Genomic DNA, 21,941 nt, shown 5'->3' on the forward strand with positions numbered 1-21,941 from the left:
GTGTAGTTACTTATGGTTTTAGTAGTTACCTGGAGGATATTATGAAAAAATCCCTGGGCTTTAAGCAGTGTGCCACAGGCAAGGCTGCTATCCCTGTCACAGATAGGCATAAGAGCTGCTTGGTTTGTCTTGCTGAGGGCCATGTGAAGGATAATGCTCTATTTGTACCTTTTTCCCCACCAGGACTAAAAAACAGAGGGATGTCCACCTCAAAGTTCACTTCATAAAAGAAGTGATGCATCCTGCATCAGGACTGAGCCTGACCATGAAGCAGCAGATTCAGAACTGATGAGAAGTGTCCTCCAGCTGCCCCTCATTTGAGGCACACAGCTGGTAAGCAATGTCAGTCATTACCCTCATCATCAGCCTCTTTGAAGCACTCCAAGCTTTCCAGTGATAGCAAGTCTGTGAAGTCTTGGACATCTCCTAAAAAATCTTCTAGTAATCTTCAGATACCAGTTTGAGACATCACAAATCTAAACATTCACCAGCTCTGTCTGAGGCAGCACCATCAACTCTGGCTCCCTTCGCGCTTTTGAGACCAGTATCTTCACCCTTAGTGGGTCCCTCGTCTCCTTTCCAGCTGATCCAGTCTATTTCAGCTCCACTGGCACCAATGAACTTACCTGTTGTGGTGTCCTTTACTCCACAAGTGCTCTTGTTGGCAATGTATATTCTCTGCCTTCCCCTCTCAGACTCTCCTTCACTGCAGTTGGCTTCATTTAAGGGACCTCCAGTGTTTTCAGCTCTATCAACATGATCAGCATCATGGGCTCCCTCCATACCATAGGATCATTTAGAGTCATCGGCACTACTGGTGTACTCAGCACCATCACCAACTCTCCAACCTGTTAGGCCAACACCAATCACTTCATTGGTATCCTGACATCTCCACCTGTGAACCCATTGCTACAACTTCTCTACCTTTATTGTCTATGAAGACAGCATTTCTGGGGCAGTGACTTCCTCAAGGAGGGCTTCAGGACTTCAAGCTCTCCTGGCTGACCCTCCTTTCACAGTCTTCCATAAAGACAAGGTTTCCCTTAGACCAAACCCTAAGTTTATGCCTAAATTAGTGTCAGATTTCCATCTGAACCAAACTATTAATCTTCTGGTATTTTTCCTTAAACTACATTCTTCCAAAGCTAAAGAAAAACTTCATACCTTGGATGTTCATAGATTTTTGTGTACTATCCAGACCATGCTAGTTCCTTCAGAACTTCTTCCAGGCTTTTTGTAGCATACACTGAAAGAATTAAGGGTCAATCAGTATCAGTTCAGCAAATCTCACACTGGATTTCTGACTTCATTACACTCTGCTACCATCTTGCTAAAAGTATGTCCTCCGCTGAGAATAATGTCTCGCTCCACGAGGGATCAGTCTACTTCATCAACCTTTCTGAGCAATATCCTAATAGCAGCCAAATGGTCATTTCTACATAGCTTTTCCAGTCATTATGCCATCACTCAAGGCTCTTGTGATTATGCCAACTTTGGCAAGTCAGTGTCACATGATCCAAAGTCCCTCCACCTGTAAGGGAAGGGAACTGCTGGTAAGTCACCTGTAAAGGCATGTATATATGCACAATCACTGGAAGGTGGGGGGGAGTTGTTCTTTGAGATGTGTTGTGCACATATATGTTCCCTGGCTCTCCCACCTTCCCTGTTACTTCTGACATTATATACAGAGATGTGAAGGAGAAGAGAGAGAAGCAGTGGACGTGTCTGTTTTATGCCATCACCTGACAGCACAAGGAGAGCAGGGGTGCATGTGCTCCCTAGTGATATTGCTAAAAATCTCTGATTCAAGTGCACTGGGCACACATATACCTGCAGTGGAATGTATATGTGTTCAACACATCTCAAAGTAACCATTTTTTACACCCTGTGAAATCTTGTTGAAGTCAGTGTGGCATGAAAAAAAATGTCCTTCATCCTATGTCCCTGACAAGGTGGAACTTAAACTTCTATATATTACTAGCAGAACATTGATTTACACAAGAGCTAGTAAGTATGGCTCTTTCACTCATGCAAAAAATATATCAAGCTAAGTTGCTTAAGAATAGGGACTTTACTTTTCTCAGAATAAAAATAAGTCACATTTCATCACTTCATCTGGCAATACTGGACTTCAAATGAACTCTCTCTTCTTAGCTTTTTTGTTTATTTTCAAATGCTCTGTTTGAAACTTTGAACAAATGCATAAAACTGTTTAATCTGTAACAGCAACAAGTGAAGCCAATCAACTAGTATAAACATAAGCTCACACCCTTACACAGCATCAGCTAAGTGGATGCCACCAGTATAACTCAGTAATTAAAGTTTACTAGTTTTGATATTATAACCCACCCTATACCATAGATCAAAGGTCTGCCCAAGCATTAAAGTTAGAATACAAACCCTCAGTTTAGGAGCAATATTTTTAAAACATAGTAAAATTCAGTATGGGCTTTAAAAAAGTTTACAAATGTGAAAAATGAGAGGAATGGGCTCAGTTTAGCAGATATTTTGATTTTTCTTTCACTTTCCTCAAAACCAGTTAGGTTGTAAGCAATTTGGCATGTTATGATTAGGTCCATTAACTAATCATGATTTCTCAGAGTACTCCTGTGTACTGTGGCCTCTATCCTGCAAGTTGATGAGCTCCCTCAACTCCCACTGAAGCCTGCAGCAGAAGCACCTCACAAGAGTGCTCAGAATGTCTCAGGAGCAAGCCCTTAGTTAATAGAGTTCTAGTTCACTCTTAGATGCATATATACAACTCTATTTTAGGCATCTACGTCCCAGTTTTGGCTCCACTGCAACCCACAAAACTCACGTTTTTCAGAGTAAAAGTTCCCTGAGGGCCTGTGTTTCAGCCTCTTGGCATGTACACTGCTGCCTCTCTCTAGTAGTCCAGATGCCTATCTCCTGACTAAGCCCCAGAACAATCCATGAACCAGAAGGAAGACAGGCATTTGGCTGCCTAAACTGCGTGTGAGGCCTCATCCTGTAAGTGTGCTTTGAAGGACCTGCTGGATTGGGTCCCTTTCAAGTATCTGGTTGAAGGAGGAGTTGCCCACCTTGTAATTTTTGACCCAGTGGTTAGAGCACTTGCCTGTGATGTGGGACACTGGATTTAATTCCCCTATCTCTATCAGAGGGGGAAAAATATTTCAGCAGGGGACTCCCACGTTTCAGGAGAGTTCTCTAGCCCCTCAGCTATGGGATATTCTGATGTGGGGCTTCCTGAGCCTCTCCCATTGAAACTGTTCTGTTGTGAATAAATAGTGAAAGAATGGTTGGTGCAGGGGTCTGGACCCAAGGTCTCCCCCGACCTCCCAGGTGGTGGCTCTAACCACTGGGCTTAGGGCTGCCAGGTGTCCAGTTTTTGACTGGAACGCCTGGTCGAAAAGGGACCCTGGCATGCCAACCAGGCCGTTAAAAGTCCGGTCGGTGGTGCAGGAGGGCCGAGGGCTAAGGCAGGCTCTCTGCCTGCCCAAGGTCCACATGGGTCCTGGAAGCGGCTGCCAGGTCTTTGCGCCCCTAGCCACATGGGCAGTCAGGGATGCTCCCCGGCTTCCATTGGCTGGGAACCGTGCACCCCAAACCCCTCAACCCCAGCCCCATCCCAGAGCCTGCACCCCTGCCACAGCCCTCTCCCCAACCCCTGCCCCAGCCCAGTTAAAGTGAGTGGGGGTAGGGTAGAGCGAGTGATGGAGGGATGGAGCGAGTGGGGGTAGGGCCTCAGAGAAGGGGCATGGAAGGTATGTTAGGTTTTGTGCAATTAGAAAGTTGGCAACCTGAACTGAGCTACAGAGTCATTCCCGCTCTATTGAACCTGACCCCAACTTGCTCTCCCATCAAAAGTTAGCCCTAAGCAAATATGTGACCTTTTCACCACTGTCTACTATTCCTTGCCCCCAGATGCCCTACATCTAACAAGCTTGGGCTGTCACCCCTACTGGTTCTTAACCCAAATAAATTTTAGCTGTATCTTCCACTACTGCCTACTCTTTACCAAACTGCTACTCTAGCAAGTGATCTCTCTCTTTTTCTCGCTCTCCTCAGTTTTGTGACATATAACAGTCCAGTCTCCTAGGGGCTATAATACTTTGATTTAATTGTGGGTTTTGGGCTGTGTGTGTGGTTGTTGGGGGTGTTGGTGAGGTGGTATACAGGAGGTTAGACAAGATGATCTGGTAGTCCCTTCTGGCCTTAAACTCTATGATGAAGGATATCTGGATTAATTGGTTCCCCATGTCAACAAGCTCTTGTCTCAGTTCTGCTCCTGCTGTTTTCTCAGTTTCCCTTATGCAAACTAAGTATTGCACCAGCATTCAATGAATGCATAATATGGGCACAGCACCATGGAGTACTGAAGAGGGGCATTGCGATCTATTGAATAAAGCACATGAGAGTCTGTGACACAGGAACTCCAGTTCAACTGCAGCTCTATAATGGCCTGACTTTGTGCCCTTGGGCAAGTTCTTAACCTTGCTTTGCATCTGTTTCCCACAAATATAACAGAGATAATATTTAATTCTTCAGAGGAGTGTTGTGAGGCTGAATTGGTAATTGTAAAAATCCCCAAACAGTAAATGCTACTGCTAGCCAGCCACCGTATGAGGTTCTACTAGATAAATCAATGACTATATACTACAGACCAATCTCAATAATTCTCTGGAACATGTACCCCATTTTAAGAAAAGGAAAATAGGATCACGTTTAAACTATGACCAGCTACTGTGACATTAGTAGCATGAAAGTCAAACATTATTCACATTTAACAACCTTTGCGAGTGAATAGTAGCTGAATTATGAAACTCTGAGGCCAAATAGAAGTCACTAGCTACAGTTAATGTGAGTAAGGTAACTATTTTAGAGATGCTTTAGGTTAATCATTACACTTACTAGTTATCGCACGTAATCAAACCTTAACTGAAGAGTTTATATTATGTGGCATAAAGCTAACTCAGTTACACTACTAAGGGAAATTTGTCAAAGACAGCAGTATGTCAAAGTGCCTACAGTGGTACACGTTCATAAAATTGCCCTCCAGAGTAATTCTGTCACAAATCCATAGAGAGTTAGTTACACAAGTATTGTCCATATAGCAGCACTGCTTTACCTTACAGGAAGACTCAAATCACATGCTTTCTCTATGCTTAACTGCAGTGAGGAAAAGCTCTGTCAGCTCCCTGCTGCCCTCTGCCTACTAGAGCCTTTCCCCACTGCATAGAGGAAAGGGCTCTGACAGTGGGACACTATTGATAAAAATGGTACTGTAGAAATGGGATGCACTGCTCAAACATATAGAGAATTGTGGGGGGGTATATTTCTTAAGATTCTGATGTGTCTATATTCTACTCACCCAAGCAGTGTCCTTCCTTCTTCATTGCTATTTGTACCTATGCTAGCTGAGAGTGTAGCACCTGTACTCTACGTGCCATTTATTTCTAGAAAAATGTATAACATTTTATCTAGTCCTGAAAGAACTAGAACTGTATCATTCTGAAACCATTTTTCCAGGTCCACCTGAATTTGACAAGCAAATTCAATTCTTGAAGCATGGTTTGGACAGTGGTAGATTCATTGGCTTATGGGTGCCTGAAATATACAGTCATGCACTGCACTTAGCTACAAACATATTTGAGAGGTATATAGTGAGTAACTATTTAACTAATAGGATATTGTTTTCTTGTGACATCATATCATCAGTCCTTGGAGAAAATGAATCCATGTGAATCCCTTTGGTTTAGTAGGCAATTTGGTAGAAAACTGGAGAAAATGATTGCAGAGCTTCCCTATTTCCCCTCCCCCCCCCCCAAAAAAAATTGATATTACAGAGAAATCAGGAGAGGATGAAATCTTACACACTACTGCATGTTGCAGGCACTGGAAATCTACAAATAAATTCCTGTGGGAGCATGTAAAGGACTGGAAACTGCTGTACAAAGTCATTAAAATTTTTGAGACTACTGTGACCTACACAAGATATTTATGGAAGGTAAATTTTCCTTATAAAAAATAAACTGCTGGATGTTACACTGACCATTACATTACAGATCTAAGTAATAAAGATAAGTCATGTGAATCTGAATATTTAACAGATTGATAGTATAACAAGAAATTGAGGTTACTTTTAAAGAACAGTGGATATTTGCAGGACTAGTAAAAATTGTGCTTGCTAAATTAAGTGGTTGACAAGCAGTGTAAGAACTGAAGTTGATCTAATTAAAAATGCATACCAAAAGATGTGAAGCTAAAATACAAGAGAAAACAAATGGCCGAAACCAGATCTGTTTGAAATAAATGCAGGGTCAATCATAACATGGCACAAATGTATCCAGTACATGATTTGCAGTGTCATGATACAATAAAAACAGCTATTTTGCATAAATGTGCCCCATTCAATACAAATTGCAGAAACACAAAATCAAAAGACATTCACATGTATACTGCTGCTGGACAAAGTTCTGATGATGATGCAAAAGCAGAGTTAGTTTTGTTAGAGTCTGTTAATAAATTTACAAGGTTCCACGACAGATTGGTTTGTGGCACAAATAAATTAACAAAATGTGAGTCCCAAAATAGACAATAAAACTGAGTGCAAAGTAATCAGAGCAAGCGCATACAAAATGAATAACAATCATTTGATGTTAAAATTAAAAAACTAAGTTTGTTTAAACTAGCTCAAACAAGTCCATCTAGCAAAGCCATCATGAGATGTCTAGATCAGAGGTTCTCAAGCTTTTCTTTTTGAGGCTCCCTCAACATGCTATAAAAAACTCCATGGCCCAAGTGTGCCACAGCAACTGTTTTTCTGCATATAAAAACCAGGGCCAGTGTTAGGGGGTAGCAAGGAAAGCAATTGCCTGGGACCCCTCACATAATAGGGGGTACTGTGAAGCTAAGTGTGGTGGGACTTCTGCTTTCTGCCCTGGGCCCTAGCGAGTCTAATGCCACCCATGCTTGGTGGGCCCCCTGAAACCTGCTCGTGGCCACCTAGAAGGCCCCGGACCCCTGGTTGAGAACCACTGGTCTAGATAATGACAAATACCCTTCAGAAGAGTTTGAAACTGTGAATAGGAAGTTGCATGTGTGCTAAACTGAAGATCCATCTACAAATGCATATGACAAAAATGGGTGTATGACTTGGCTACTTAACAAGATGCAAAACTAATTATGTAAAGATGTGATCAAGTGTTTAACAGATTCGGATGCAGTAAGGTTATGGGACGCACCCCACCCATGTACCTATCTGCTCCACCGATACTGACTTGGACTCCTTATTCATTCCATGGGTGGCGTACCCAAGCCCACTTATCCACTGACACTTTAAAAACCCTTGCACCCCAATCTGGGTCTATGCCGGTTATGCGATATGTATGTATCTTTTCTCCTTGCAAACGATATCTGTAACCCCCCATAACCCAAGCCTGACCCCAGATGTACAGTATCTTCCCTCTCAACCTGTGTATATTTCATTTCAAACATTTACTTTAATAAAATTTTTAAATCTGTTCTTATGTCTTTGGTCAGTGTGACACCAAAAATACATACACCAGGTACAGTCCCATTCACTCAGAAATAAGTTAAAAGCTGGCAAAATTCAGTGTTATTGAGCAAACACAGAAGCCAGCTGCCAGGGTTAGCACTATAGTCGCTACAATAAAACCAAACAAATGAAGGATTTGTATAGATCCAAAAGATGCAAATAAGGTCATAAAAAATTAGTACAACACTATAAAAAGAGTTGAAGTCATTTCTAGACTCCAGAATGCAGGATTATGTTTAGTTCTGAATGCAAGTCAAAGGTTTGGGCAGTGCCAACTCAATGGTAATGTATTGCCTAGCCTCTTGTGTCAATAACTGTGAATTGCTGAACAATTGTTATATTGCATGTCACGATAAACTGCTTTCAGGTTTCAGTTAGACAAATTCTACACAAGTGCCATTTCTACACATTTGACATTTTAAAAGTATTGACAATTTCAAAAAGTTAAGAAAAAACTGGAAGGTCATATTTGTTTCCCCTTGAAGTTTACTTTTCTTACATATTTAGTTCTTTTTGCAGAAAAACTAAAGTTCAGACTATCTGGCTCACTCTGTCCCCTTTGCACTGCTACAATGGTGCAAAGAACCACAGCACCACCAGATCTCCCTAGCTGAGCATTCTTCTGGAACAGGAAGTCCCAGCAGGCATAGCCATGTTCTACACCACCCTGTCTGCATACCCTGGCATAGGAGGTGTACTGAGAACAGAGAGAGTAAAGAAGGGATGTGGCCAAAGGGCATGGATAGGGGCCATAACCAGCTGACATATTTTAGAGAAGACCAGCTCTAAACTAGAGTCAATGTACAGCCAGCCCAAGAATCAGGGACCTGCGCTGGCTCCCTTGCACAGCTGAGAATTTGGGTCTGAGTCTCCAGCATGATGTATCCCAACACAAGTCATCTGAAGAGCTGCCACGGCAGTTTTCACTGATGTCTGGTGAGGTCTTAGTCCTCTGTCATTATAGATTCACATAGACAAAATGTTGATATTGTAAGTGTGCTTCATTAGACTTTATATTGAACATTCTGTGACAGTTTGAAAATCTACTGTTTCGTGCAGTTCAGGTCTCACTGGTTCCCCTGAATAGCACATTGGAAATAACTGGTTTCGTTCAAGTCCTGCTCCTAAATACGGGTTGCTCCTTTGCTCTTATCATGGATGTTAATTAATGAAGCAAGATAAAACTGAACTATCAATCTATTTTTAATATCAGAGTCTCACTAGTTCATCTGCAAATTTGACACCATCAGCTCAGGATTAAACAAAGACTGAATAGCTAGCCAACTACAAAAGCGGTTTCTCCTCCCTTGGTTTTCACACCTCAAGTGCCAGAATAGGGTCTCATCCTCCCTGATTGAACTAACCTTGTTATCTCTAGCCTGCTTCTTGCTTGCATATATATACCTGCTCCTGGAAATTTCCACTACATGTATACGACGAAGTGGGTATTTACCCATGAAAGCTCATGCTCCAATACGTCTGTTAGTCTATAAGGTGCCACAGGACTCTTTGCTGCTTTTACAGATCCAGACTAATACAGCTACCCCTCTGATACTAGAGTTTCACTAGTTTCTCTATGTCCCTATTTGTGCATGCATTTTGTAAAGCACCTGCTCTTTAATTATAGGACCTTTCATTGCTGGTAGAAATCATGGTGGTGGTTCTCTAACAAACAGTTTGTGACAACAGCATTCACTATTATGATTGTCTTTGGAGTACTGATATAAGTACAAGTTACAAAATATCTGTTCAGCCAAGTAGATAGGAGCATACAATGCCGCTACAATGAAACTAGACAACCTGTCTTTCCATTTATTACAGCAGTTGGACTTGTTTCAAAACAGGCAAAGCAACAACACTGATAAAAGAAAATCAATCTGTATCAAGAGCATTTCAGTAAATGCAAATTTAAATCCCTGCAAATTCAGTCATCACAATGAACCAAATTCATCTCTGGTGTAACTCCCCTGGAGGTCAGTGGAGAAATGCTATAAACTAATTTGGCTCAGTAACTCATTTCTTCGCCACCCCCACCCCATCCAATTGTTTTAAGATGCTGTTGAGTTAAAATAATAGAATTACCCTACATATTAAAAAAGCCTATAAATAAAGACTCTAGCAAGCCAAGAATACAATCCCACACATTTTTTTCCAGTGGAGATGAGGTGCAGCTAGTGCAATCCAGTTAAACCTTTTTCAGTATATTAACCCAGTAAAGCCCAAATTCTTCTTGCAGAATTTGTTAACATATTTAAATTCAGCATTAGATCATAGTCTCTGCTCTGGACAAGCTGCTTGCAGAGTAGACCCAGAGGTAAGGAGGGATGAGCGGGAGAGAGCAGTGGCTTTGTGCCACCTTTGCAGCTCCCCAGTCCTTGGCTGGCCTGTGGGCTGGTGTAAATTACACCTGGCTGCCTATAGTAACTTTCCAACAGTTATGAAGTCACTGGAGAATTGCAGCAGTTTAGCCATGGTGCCAGCCAATGTGAGTTGAGGGGGCTAGAACCAGTCCCTGGGGATTCTGATTGAGCAGATTGAGCTAGCTTTCTAGCTACTTTGCACTTCTGGGAACAGGATAAAGCAGCTGCAGCAAAGGAATGAACCAGGGCTGCTCCCCTTTTGTACAGCATGAAAATATTTCCATAAATGTGATTTAGCTAGGAGCATATCTTAATTTCAGTTGACAAGATTCAGAAGGTAAATTCCTGAATTGATCTTGAAAATCAAATGATTTTTGAACAATTAGCAAGACACTGAGACTTTTCATTATGATAAAAGTATCTCAGTAGAATTAGGAACTTGTCTCTGCTCATTTAATAGAGAAACTATGGTGGTATAACACAATGAGCAGATCCATATGAAAAGACAGCACATTTCATTGTTTTTTGATACTCTAATTTCCAGTGCCCTCCTTTTTTAGGGGTATGATGTCTATGGGAACCTGCTGCCATACAACTGAATAAAGGACCAAAGTTTTTCAGTGCCATGCCAGATACTGAACAGCCTATCAGCGAGGCTGAGAAACTACATAGAGAAAATCCAAGAGCCACAGATTTTATACAAACTATATATAAAAATCTTATATAAGGTAAAATTTATAGGTAGGAAATTGTTGCAGTAATTCTTCCAGTTAAGCTCTATTGCAGGGGTGGCCAACCTGAGCCTGAGAAGGTGCCAGAATTTACCAATGTACATTGCCAAAGAGCCACAGTAATATGTCAGCAGCCTCTCTATCGGCTCCTCCCCACCCCCCTGCTCCCAGTGCCTCCCACCCACCTGCAGCCCTGCTGATCAGAATCTCCCCCTCACTCCCCACACCTCCCAATCAGCTGTTTTGTGGCATGCAGCAGGCTGGGGTGGGAGGAGCAAGGGCATGGCAGGCTCAGGGGAGGGGGTGGGAAGGGGTGGAGTGGGAGCAGGGCCTGTGGAAGAGCCAGGGGTTGAGCAGTGAGACATTTTCATCATCACCACCATCCCCTGGCACATTGGAAAGTTGGCACCTGTAGCTCCACCCCGCCGGAGTCAGTGCCTATACAAGGAGCTGCATATTAACTTCTGAAGAGCCGCATGTGGCTCCAGAGCCACAGGTTGGCCACTCCTGCTCTACTGCATCTACTGTCAGTGCCATTAACATTTTAACATTTAACCACAGTTACTGCCTGGTGTAATTGTGGTTAAAAGTAGATTTTTTTTTAAATGTGACCACTGCATATACTGTACCTTGATCTAATGCCTACATCATTACAACGTATAGTTATATTGCACCTATCAACTATGGCAACAGCCAATTTTGATTAAACAACATGCAGTATATTACATACCACAACCTTAGGAAACTCTACAGATAGTGCTTTAATAGAGAAAAAGCAAAATTAATTTGTTTGGTAAATTTCACTAGCCTAGGCTGTGTTGATGGAAGTTAACAACCTTCAACAAAGACAGATTGTTCCAACTAATCTTGGAATAAGGATAAGAAGGAATTTATTATTTCTTAACATTTGGAATATTTCCTTAAAGAAACAAATAGCCTAATCAGCTGATTTCTACATATGCCAGCTGCAACAGTGCCATAGTTGTGTGTAGTTTGGAACCTACTGAGACTGCTCTTACTTCTGATTCAGGAAGTAAGAGAACTTGTTTAATCTGCTGTGAATCTCTTACTCTTGGGTTTTCGCCAAACCCTTCAGAATGCCACAAGACAGGAAAGCATCGTCCCTTTGTCCAAATAGAGAAGAGACAGATGATATTTTACCATGCAAACTGATCATGATCTATGTGAATAGTAAGAGATACCCCAGGAAAGGCTTGAACGAACCTATCCAACAACAACACTATTAAAACAGATGCCCTTAAAAGGAAAAATACTGCATGCCAGATCATGGCTGGTAGGGCTACAAAAACAGGCTTTTCTAGACTCTGTAATGTAACATTCACATCAAATAGCTAAGTAGGGTACTTCCAAACATGCCTCAGCAGGGAATAGAGAGAATTGCATTTTAAACTCCAGTTCTTTACAAGGCAATAGTCATGCATTTCATACACTAAGTTCCTTACCAAGCAAACTGGTACTATTGTGACTGTTTAGGCAAACCCAGTAATCATTTTGTAGGTAGCAATAGTTTATGTCCAGTATTGGACATTGAAATTCATTTAATGGAGAGAGGGAACGCCCACAAGATACTATGATGATTTCCTGCTTTTTTCAATTCCACCTGAACAACAGACATCCCACTGATTTCAGAGGGGGTTGCATAGGTAAAAATGAGAGTATGGTTTGCCCCACATTGCTTATTATATAGTATCTTGCCATCCTCAAAATCCAGAAAGGTTGATACACTGGTGGTGTTTTCCTCCTGCTATCTCTCTCTATATTCAGATTTAATATGCATGCAATCAGCTTCCTGCATACTATTTTTATTTTGTGTACATGGTTAAAAAAGGCAAAAGAAAACATGCAAAACCCAACCAATGCAAACAAACACCACCCACATGTACATCATCACCGGCCAGGATGAATGGTGCTCAAAAAACAAAATGAGAAACCAAATCTGACTCCCCTATGCCCACAGATACTACAAATGAATGGACCCTAAAAGGGTCAACTGATGTGGGTTATGTGAATATAAACCTTCAATATTCAGTTCACATGGATGAGCACAGGGCCTTCTGCTAAAAAATTCTATGAAATCTGAGCTCCAAGAGATACACTTAATCTCCCGGGGCACTGCATCCACTGTTTCACATTTTCTGTCTTTGGAGGAGGAAGGCAGTAAGCCTGTACAGCCCTGTGCTTGGGCCAGGTGACCTGCTTCCAAGACATGTGGCTGCATGGATGCAGAAATGGAGAGCATCAAATACAGACCTCAATACCCTGAAACCAGTCACAGATCTGGGCTGCTTGTTGGCAATTTTGGCTAGAATTTTTAAGCTGTCAGCTTTCAGGGGCAGGGCCAGTTGTACAGTACGATGAGCCCCAACCAGGTTGAGCCTCTATATATTGTGATAACAATATAAATAATAACTGCGTGTGCCCACTCAGGGATCCCTTGGTTCAGTTCTAGTAAACGTCTGATTCCTCTGTGGCCACTACCTGTTTCAGCGATTGTAGCACCATAATTTTCTGGAAATCTAAAGAAGATACTTAAGGACAACTCAGAGTTTACAGTTATGTGCAATTCCCTACCTTTTCTTCAGCATCAAACCAGTTAATAGGATTACCTGGTAAAACAGAAACATCTGTGAAACAGAAACTCCTATGCAGAACACAATGAAGTGTGATATTTTAGTGCCCTTTATAACACAGATGAACTGAAAACAGACTCCACTGCCTACAGTCAACAACTATTGAGGGACCCTGAAAATATCAAAGCAGGGCCCCTCACAGCCTCCAAAAAACTGTGAAGACAACAACCTGTTTAACCTGCTGAGGCTTCTTAATACTGAGGTTTCCCTGCAGTTTTGGGATCTCTAGGTGCCTCTGGCGAGCCTCAGTTAAACACTGCAAGGAATCAACAGCATCAGCCACATCATTAATGAAACAAAAAAGGATTCAACAAAAAGGAGCTCTGTGAAAAGGAGTTTATACTGGCAACAACTAGAGCAGGCATCTCAAACACATGGCCCGCGACCTGACAAGCTCCGCTCCCTCCCAGCACACCACGTTCCCACTCCTCTGCCTACCTCCAAGCACTTCCCGCCACCAAACAGCTGTTTGGCGGGGCTTAGCACTTTCCAGGAGGGAGGGGGAAGAAGCGGGGAGCTGCATAATCCAGGGAGGAGGCAGAGAAGAGGCGAGGCGGGGTGGGGACTTTGGGGAAGGGATTGGAATGGAGGTAGGGCCTCATGGAAGGGGTGGAGTGGGGATAGGGCCGGGGGCGGGGCTGTTGTACCTTTATATGAAAAGGTGTTAGTGATGCGGCCCTTGGGCCAATATACTAGTCCTCATGTGGCCCTCGTGGTGATTCGAGTTTGAGATCCCTGAACTAGAGCAACAGCACTGAGCATCCATTCCCATGTTTTCCACTATAGGCTCTGACCCAAATCCTATTAGCTAGCAAGAAGCCCATTGGGGCCAAACTTGTACTGTTGGAGACCTGACATTTGGATTTATGTGACTTTCATAGATTCATGTTTAATTTCTGATTAATAAACCCTCACATGCTTAATTGCATTATTCTGTGGGCATTGTCTCCTCCCAGGGCAGGGGGAGAAGGCAGTAATTTTCCCAACAGGAAATCTATAAACATTTTTAAAATGTTATCCAGGATGCTAACATGAACACTTCACTAACTCAAATGCTGTTTTAACTCTAGTACTTGGTAGAAGCCAAACTTGAACAGCTTAATGGGACAAAATCGGAGGGCCTAGATAATCTTCATCCAAGAATATTAAAGGAACTGGCACATGAAATTGCAAGCCCATTAGCAAGAATTTTTAATGAATCGGTAAACTCAGGGGTTGTACCGTACGACTGGAGAATTGTTAACATAGTTCCTATCTTTAAGAAAGGGAAAAAAGGTGATCCGAGTAACTATAGGCCTGTTAGTTTGACATCTGTAGTATGTAAGGTCTTGGAAAAAATTTTGAAGGAGAAAGTAGTTAAGAACATTGAGGTCAATGGTAATTGGGACAAGTTACAACATGGTTTTACTAAAGGTAGATCGTGCCAAATCAACATGATCTCCTTCTTTGAGAAGGTGACAGATTATTTAGACAAAGGAAATGCAGTAGATCTAATTTACCTCGATTTCAGTAAGGCATTTGACACGGTTCCACATGGGGAATTATTAGTTAAATTGGAGAAGATGGGGATCAATATGAAAATTGAAAGGTGGATAAGGAACTGGTTAAAGGGGAGACTCCAACGGGTCGTACTGAAGGGTGAACTGTCAGGCTGGAAGGAGGTTACTAGTGGAGTTCCTCAAGGATCAGTTTTGGGACCAATCTTATTTAACCTTTTTATTATGGACCTTGGCACAAAAAGCAGGAATGTGCTAATAAAGTTTGCAGATGACACAAAGCTGGGGGGTATTTCTAACGCAGAGAAGGACTGGGATATCATACAGGAAGATCTGGATGACCTTGTAAACTGGAGTAATAGTAATAGGATGAAATTTAATAATGACAAGTGCAAGGTCATGCACTTAGGGATTAATAATAAGAATTTTAGATATACATTGGGGACACATCAGTTGGAAGCAACAGAGGAGGAGAAGGACCTTGGAGTATTGGTTGATCACAGGATGACTATGAGCCACCAATGTGATATGGCCATTAAAAAAGCTAATGCGGTTTTAGGATGCATCAGGCAAGATATTTCCAGCAAAGATAAGGAGGTTTTAGTACCGTTATATAAGGCACTGGTGAGACCTCATCTGGAATACTGTGTGCAGTTCTGGTCTCCCATGTTTAAGAAGGATGAATTCAAACTGGAATAGGTTCAGAGATGGCCTGCTAGGATGATCCGAGGAATGGAAAACCTGCCTTACGAAAGGAGACTCAAAGAGCTTGGCTTGTTTAGCCTAGCCAAAAGAAGGCTGAGGGGGGCTATGCTTGCTCTTTATAAATATATCAGAGGGATTAATATTAGGGAGGGAGAGGAATTATTTAAGCTTAGTATCAATGTAGACACAAGAACAAATGGATATAAACTGAACACTAGGAAGTTTAGACTTGAAATTAGACGAAGGTTTCTAACCATTAGAGTAGTTAAGTTCTGGAACAGCCTTCCAAGGGGAGTAGTGGGGGCAAAAGACATACCTGGCTTTAAGACTAAGCTTGATAAGTTTATGGAAGGGATGGTATGATGGGATAGCTTAATTTTGGCAATTGATCTTTGATTATCAGCAGATAAGTATGCACAGTGGTCTGTGATGGGATGTTGGATGGGATGGGATCTGAGTTACTGCAGAGAATTCTTTTATGAGTGCTGGCTGGTGAGTCTTGCCCACATGCTCAGGGTTTAGCTGATCGCCATATTTGGGGTCGGGAAGGAATTTTCCTCCGGGGCAGATTGGCAGAGGCCCTGGAGGTTTTTCGCCTTCCTCTGCAGCGTGGGGCATGAGTCACTTGCTGATGGATTCTCTGCAGCTTGAGGTCTTCAAACCACAATTTGAAGACTTCAGTAACTCGGACATAGGTTAGGGGTTTGTTATAGAAGTGGATGGGTAGGGTTCTGTGGCCTGCTTTGTGCAGGAGGTCAGACTAGATGATCATATTGGTCCCTTCTGACCCTAAAGTCTATGAGTCTATGAGTACTGTATTTTCTCTCTTCACTTTCCAAATCCAAACCATAGTCATATGTTAATTATTACATGACTTGGTCACTAATTACAGATGTTTGCACATGGATTATGATCTGAAGACATTTATGAGAAATGTGGCTTTTGGAAGGTACACAAAAACTATAACATCATGCCAATCATCCTCAGACTTTGATCTGAAGACTATTAAACTTTAGGACAAAATGTTCAATAATCCAAACATTCATAAATGGCATTGTGTGTTTATAGTTACATTTTCCCCCAGTGGGTATGTCAGTTTTATTTCAAATGCAATAATGTAATTGTAGTGATCATTATTCAAGTTCTACTCTGAAAAATTAAAATAGCAACTTCTTGCTCAACAGGTCTGCTCCTTGTATGTACTCTATTCAAAGTCACACTACTTACTTTGGTGACCAAAATTATTTACTGTTTGTTTCAACACAGCTACAAAAGACTGAGTTAGATTATATTCCTTCTTGTACAATGACAATAGAATTGTTTACAAGTCCGCTATACCTCTGTAAATCCACTCAAGAAAATGAGGCTGCACAAGTAATGTTCAATGCATGATCTAGACTGCAGAAGCTTAATGAAAAATGAGTGTGAGAAGGAAGGAAACTAGCTTGACTACTATATCTTAGTTTGCAAAGCCGGCAGCCAGAAATACCATCTTTTTACTTGTAAACTGAACATATTTGATATGCAAATCACTGGCAGAATTAATTGGTAGTGCATTGTACCCTGAACTGTGTACTATCCATAAAGTATTCTGCCTATTATCTCTAGTCTGGTCCACTCTCTCAGAATTGCCTTACTTTGCAATAGGCAATCTTTCTGTTTTTGGAAGCTGAATGACTGTTTACAGATGAGTCTTCCCTGTGACCTTGATGAAAGTGTTTAGGAGTCATGCCTGGAACAGACCATGACCAAAAAACAATACCATTGGGTATAGCTGAAGGACTCATTACAACTGAGACAACAAGGAAAGCAGCAGACATTGTAACTCTCTCAAATGGCAAAAATCCCATAGCAAGATGTTGACAGAGTGCTTATAACACCCTTTGAAAATGTGACAATTTTTAATTCCACTGTGGAAACACTGCCTAAATTAATCCGTCCTCTGTTCTTTTGGCTAATGATGATAGTCCTCAGCTAAGGACTCTCAAGGTTGCCTTGAAATACCATTGATATCTCAGTTAATGTTCCCTGCTCTACACTTGATCTGAAAAATATAAATTGATAAGGCAGCTGGCCAATAATGTCCTGTCCTATCTCATTTTGCAGTGGTAAGCATATATATTGAAGGGTTATTGCCAGTGACGATACTAAATTGACTACTATATAAATAATTGTGAAATTTCCCACAACAGCCCATTTTAAAGAGAATGATTCTAGCTAATAATCAAGATAATGTTTTCACTTTTCATTAATCCCTTGCTCACCTATGCCATAACTCATAGTTGTCCATCTCTCTCTCAATAGAGAGCTACTTCCCATCCTGCAAGTATTCCAGTAGAGGATATATGGCAGTTTTGGATTAGCAGGTACCAAGACAAGTCTTGTGGTTAATTTCTGTTAGGCCTTCAAAACCTTCCAGCTATTCCTTTGTCCATCTCTTTTTAAGAGGCCTGTTACAGGCACTTGGGGCTACCTCTTGAGGCCTCTTGTAGTTCTTTCCCTCCATTTCTGGTGAAAGATAGCCCTCTGTCGACTGGTTTAATGGTCAGGTTATCTTTGATATACCCTCACTAAAATGGTGATGGCAGCCTGTGAAACCTAAGCAGCATTTCAGTTCTGTACATTTATAGCCGATGGCTATTCTTTCATGGCACTGATCTTATCTATCCAGTAACTATATCCCATCAGGACCCATAATAGGCATAGATCTGATTCTTCTGGAGACAGTTTCAAGCTATACACTTTCAGTTTATTTAAGACCTTCAATAGTCTGCTGTTGTATTTCAATAAAGTTTTGGAAAAGATAAGCCAGTAGCCTGGTATAAGAGTGTTTCACTGAAATGCACGTCTCCAGGCATTTCTCTATTAAATGCTGGAATGTGCTAGATGCATTGGTGACACTCTGTAGCAATTTGCTGAACTCTCAAAACCCCAAGGGCAGACAAGAATAGTTCAGTTTATCTTTCTCCCTTGCAGTCTGACCGTATCCATTTTAGGACAACGATTGAAAGCCGTTGGGCTCCATTTAGAGAATAAATTGATTCTTCTGTACCAAGTTTAATATAAGCACCTCTGATAGTCCTTACATTCAACTTGCAATAATTGACAAGTCTGACTTGACCATTCTCACCTAAGGTGCAGAGGGCCTCTCAGATTCCCTTATAATTGAAAATTCTAACAGTACGTGAAGATGCTGCCAGCCAGCTTTCCTGTCACAATGGTGCATAGTTCTAGATCATTGTTTTGAAAGTGTCCAATCAGTGAGTCAAATACAGAGCTTAACAGCTGTATTGTGTTTACGCCACAAATCATCTGGGGGAAATGCTTTCAGAATTACATACAGCTTGCAAGTTATTCACTACTTTTACTCCACAGGACTCAGAGATTCTTCAGTCATAAAGTAAGATTAGCATTCTTAAATCTTCCCTTCTCTCTCTTTCTTTTATCACATGCTGTAACTGAAAGCTTGACTTCCAAATGCCAGGCATAGTCAGGGATTGACACCTCAGCCATTATGCACCATGGTTGAAGAATTATCCGTGGCATGAACTGTTTGTCTGATGAATCATTATAGTCTTCAAAAAAAACAGGAGTACTTGTGGCACCTTAGAGAGTAACAAATTTATTTCAACATAAACTTTCGTAGGCTATAGCTCACTTCTTCGGATGCACAGAATGGAACTTAGGCTACGTCCAGACTACCCGCCGTATCGGCGGGTTAAAATCGATTGCTCGGGGATCGATATATCGCGTCTCATCTAGACGCGATACATCGATCCCCGAGCGCGCTTATATCGATTCCGGAACTCCATCAACCCCAACGGATTTCCGGAATCCACAGGGAGAGCCGCGAACATCGATCCCGCGCGGTGTGGACGGGTGAGTAATCCGATCTTAGATATTCGACTTCAGTTGCGTATCTAAGATCGATTTCCCCCCCGTAGTGTGGACCAGCCCACACAGACAGAAGCTATTTATACATACAGAGAACATGAAAAGGTAGAAGTTGGTATGCATACTTCCACCTTTTCATGTTCTCTGTATGTATAAATAGCTTCTGTCTGTGTGTTCCATTCTATGCATCCAAAGAAGTGAGCTGTAGCCTACGAAAGCTTATGCTGAAATAAATTTGTTAGTCTCTAAGGTGCCACAGGTACTCTTGTTCTTTTTGCGGATACAGACTAACACGGCTTCTACTCTGAAATCTGTCATTATAGTCTTGTTTACTTACAGCTTAGAAACACTCAAAAGGGCACTCTCAACTGTCTTGATAGTAGGTAAGAGACCTCCAACATGCAGTTCTCATAGAAGGGATGGATTGTGGAAATCCTGAATGATCCCCAGTGTACTAGAAACATGGACTCTTTGACCCATTGACTCAGACTTGTTTCTTTGTTTTCTACCTACAATATGTAACAGCTGAGTGCAGTTCTCATACAGTTTCCCTTAAAATAAAAATTTATCCTTTTTTGTGGTTGTTGCATCTCATAATTCATTGACAATTATATTGATGGCCTATGTGACTCAATTAGATTGGCCCAAGTTTCATAACTGCATATGCAAAAGAGCATGTTTACAGTTGTGCGCTAAATTATCAGGTTTGTGTGTGCAATCACAATAATTATGAGTGATGATTATACTCATGCATTTGTGAGCATAGAACTGCTTATTCACAATTCTGAAAGTCTAGGCCTTAATGTTCTTCTTTGGGTAAAGGCCAGGTACTATTTTTATGGACCCATTACAGTAATTTGTAAAGTTTATGAATTGTTTTTAAATCTCTACCAGATATATAGAGACAACATAGACAGTGTTTTGCAATCACATCCATATTTGTTATTATATTTAACAGAGACACAGACAGAAAAGCCACAAAACCCAAAAGTTTCATAGAAACATAGAGTATCTGACTTTAAGTGATAAGTGAAAGTCTTTTGTCTGGGCTCATCCTCTAGACCAGTGGTACTCAAACTTGTTCTGTCGCTTGTGCAGGGAAAGCCCCTGGTGGGCCGGGCTGGTTTGTTTACCTGCCGCGTCTGCAGGTTCTGCCGATCGCTGCTCCCAGTGGCCGTGGTTCGCTGCTCCAGGCCAATGGGAGCTGCTGGAAGCACCACACGCTGAGGGACGTACTGGCCACCATTTCATAAAGGATCTGTCTTGGAATCCATATTTATACTATCTTCACATAGAAAGCAAGCTGATAGTCTCTCTACCCACATGGGCTTTTCCTTTGATGAGGATGAGAGAGGAATCCACTTTGAGTCTCTGACCTCAGGTCATCACCACAATGGCCATTTGCTTTGGAATTAGCCTTTTCTGTTAAAGCCCTGAAGTCTTTCATTAGCATTCCACAAGATTTATTTGATGGGTTATTTAGTCAACCTGGTATACATCATGTAAATATTTGCTGTTACATTATAACAGGAACAGATAAGTGAAAATAATACAAGTTACATTACACTAGTTTTAATTATGCTTAAACATCTGAATACACACATATATTTAACTCTTTGATCTATACTAACACACAAGTGAATTGGTCTGGGGATCTGACCTGAGCTGGCACCTGGTTTGCCGGCATCACACTCACATTCCAAATATTTCCTAACTCCCATTTTTCTGATTCAACAGAGCAAAAAGCCAAACATGTCAATAAGGAACTAACCCAATTAAAAAGTAAACCGGAGAGAAGTAATTTTATGAGCATAGACAGTTCCTCCTTTTCCTAATCAACTTCCAGTGTCCCCTTTTGGCGTATAAAACTAATCTAAACAAGCCCACTCTTTAGTACATGATTTGGTTGTGAAATCCTTTCAGTTTACAGACTAGGCCAAAGTCTCCCTAAGTAAAGAGAGACAGGAATATACGATTGTGGCAATGCCATATTTTTGGCTCTTCTTTGATGGCAGAAAAAAAGCTGACTTGTTATAATCTCAATGGCAGGTACTTACATGCTGGTATATGTGTTTTCTTCCACCTATTCAGAAAAACAGCCAGTCTTAAAAAAAATAAAAATAAAAAAATAAAGCCACTGTGCAGTTCTTGCCCTATTTAGCCCTATTTATATCCTCAGTTTTGTAAACAGGAAATACTAGCCAGACAACTGTCATCTAATACCCACAAACAGTAACACCTGCATAGGACACAACTATTATTAAACAAACAATCTCCTTCTTTATGAAACCATCTTAAATGAGCTCTTTTTTCCACCTTTAATAAAAAGCCTTAGAAATATCAGGAAGTCAGGTTTTCTCTGGTTTTATCAAAGGATTGCTTGGAGTACTCACAGTGTTTGGACTGTGAGCTTTCCAAGCCTTGAAATTATTGAGCAGTTGTGGTAGGTCTTTAACCAACATATTTTCTTCCAAATGTTTGTAGACAATTTGAATTAAATAGGATTAAGCAAAATCAAACAAATCAAAAATTTTAGCAATTTGATTAAAATCACTTCCCTTGTC

This window comes from Gopherus flavomarginatus, chromosome 3 (genome assembly GCF_025201925.1).
Source record: "Gopherus flavomarginatus isolate rGopFla2 chromosome 3, rGopFla2.mat.asm, whole genome shotgun sequence".
NCBI classification, from domain to species: domain Eukaryota; kingdom Metazoa; phylum Chordata; order Testudines; family Testudinidae; genus Gopherus; species Gopherus flavomarginatus.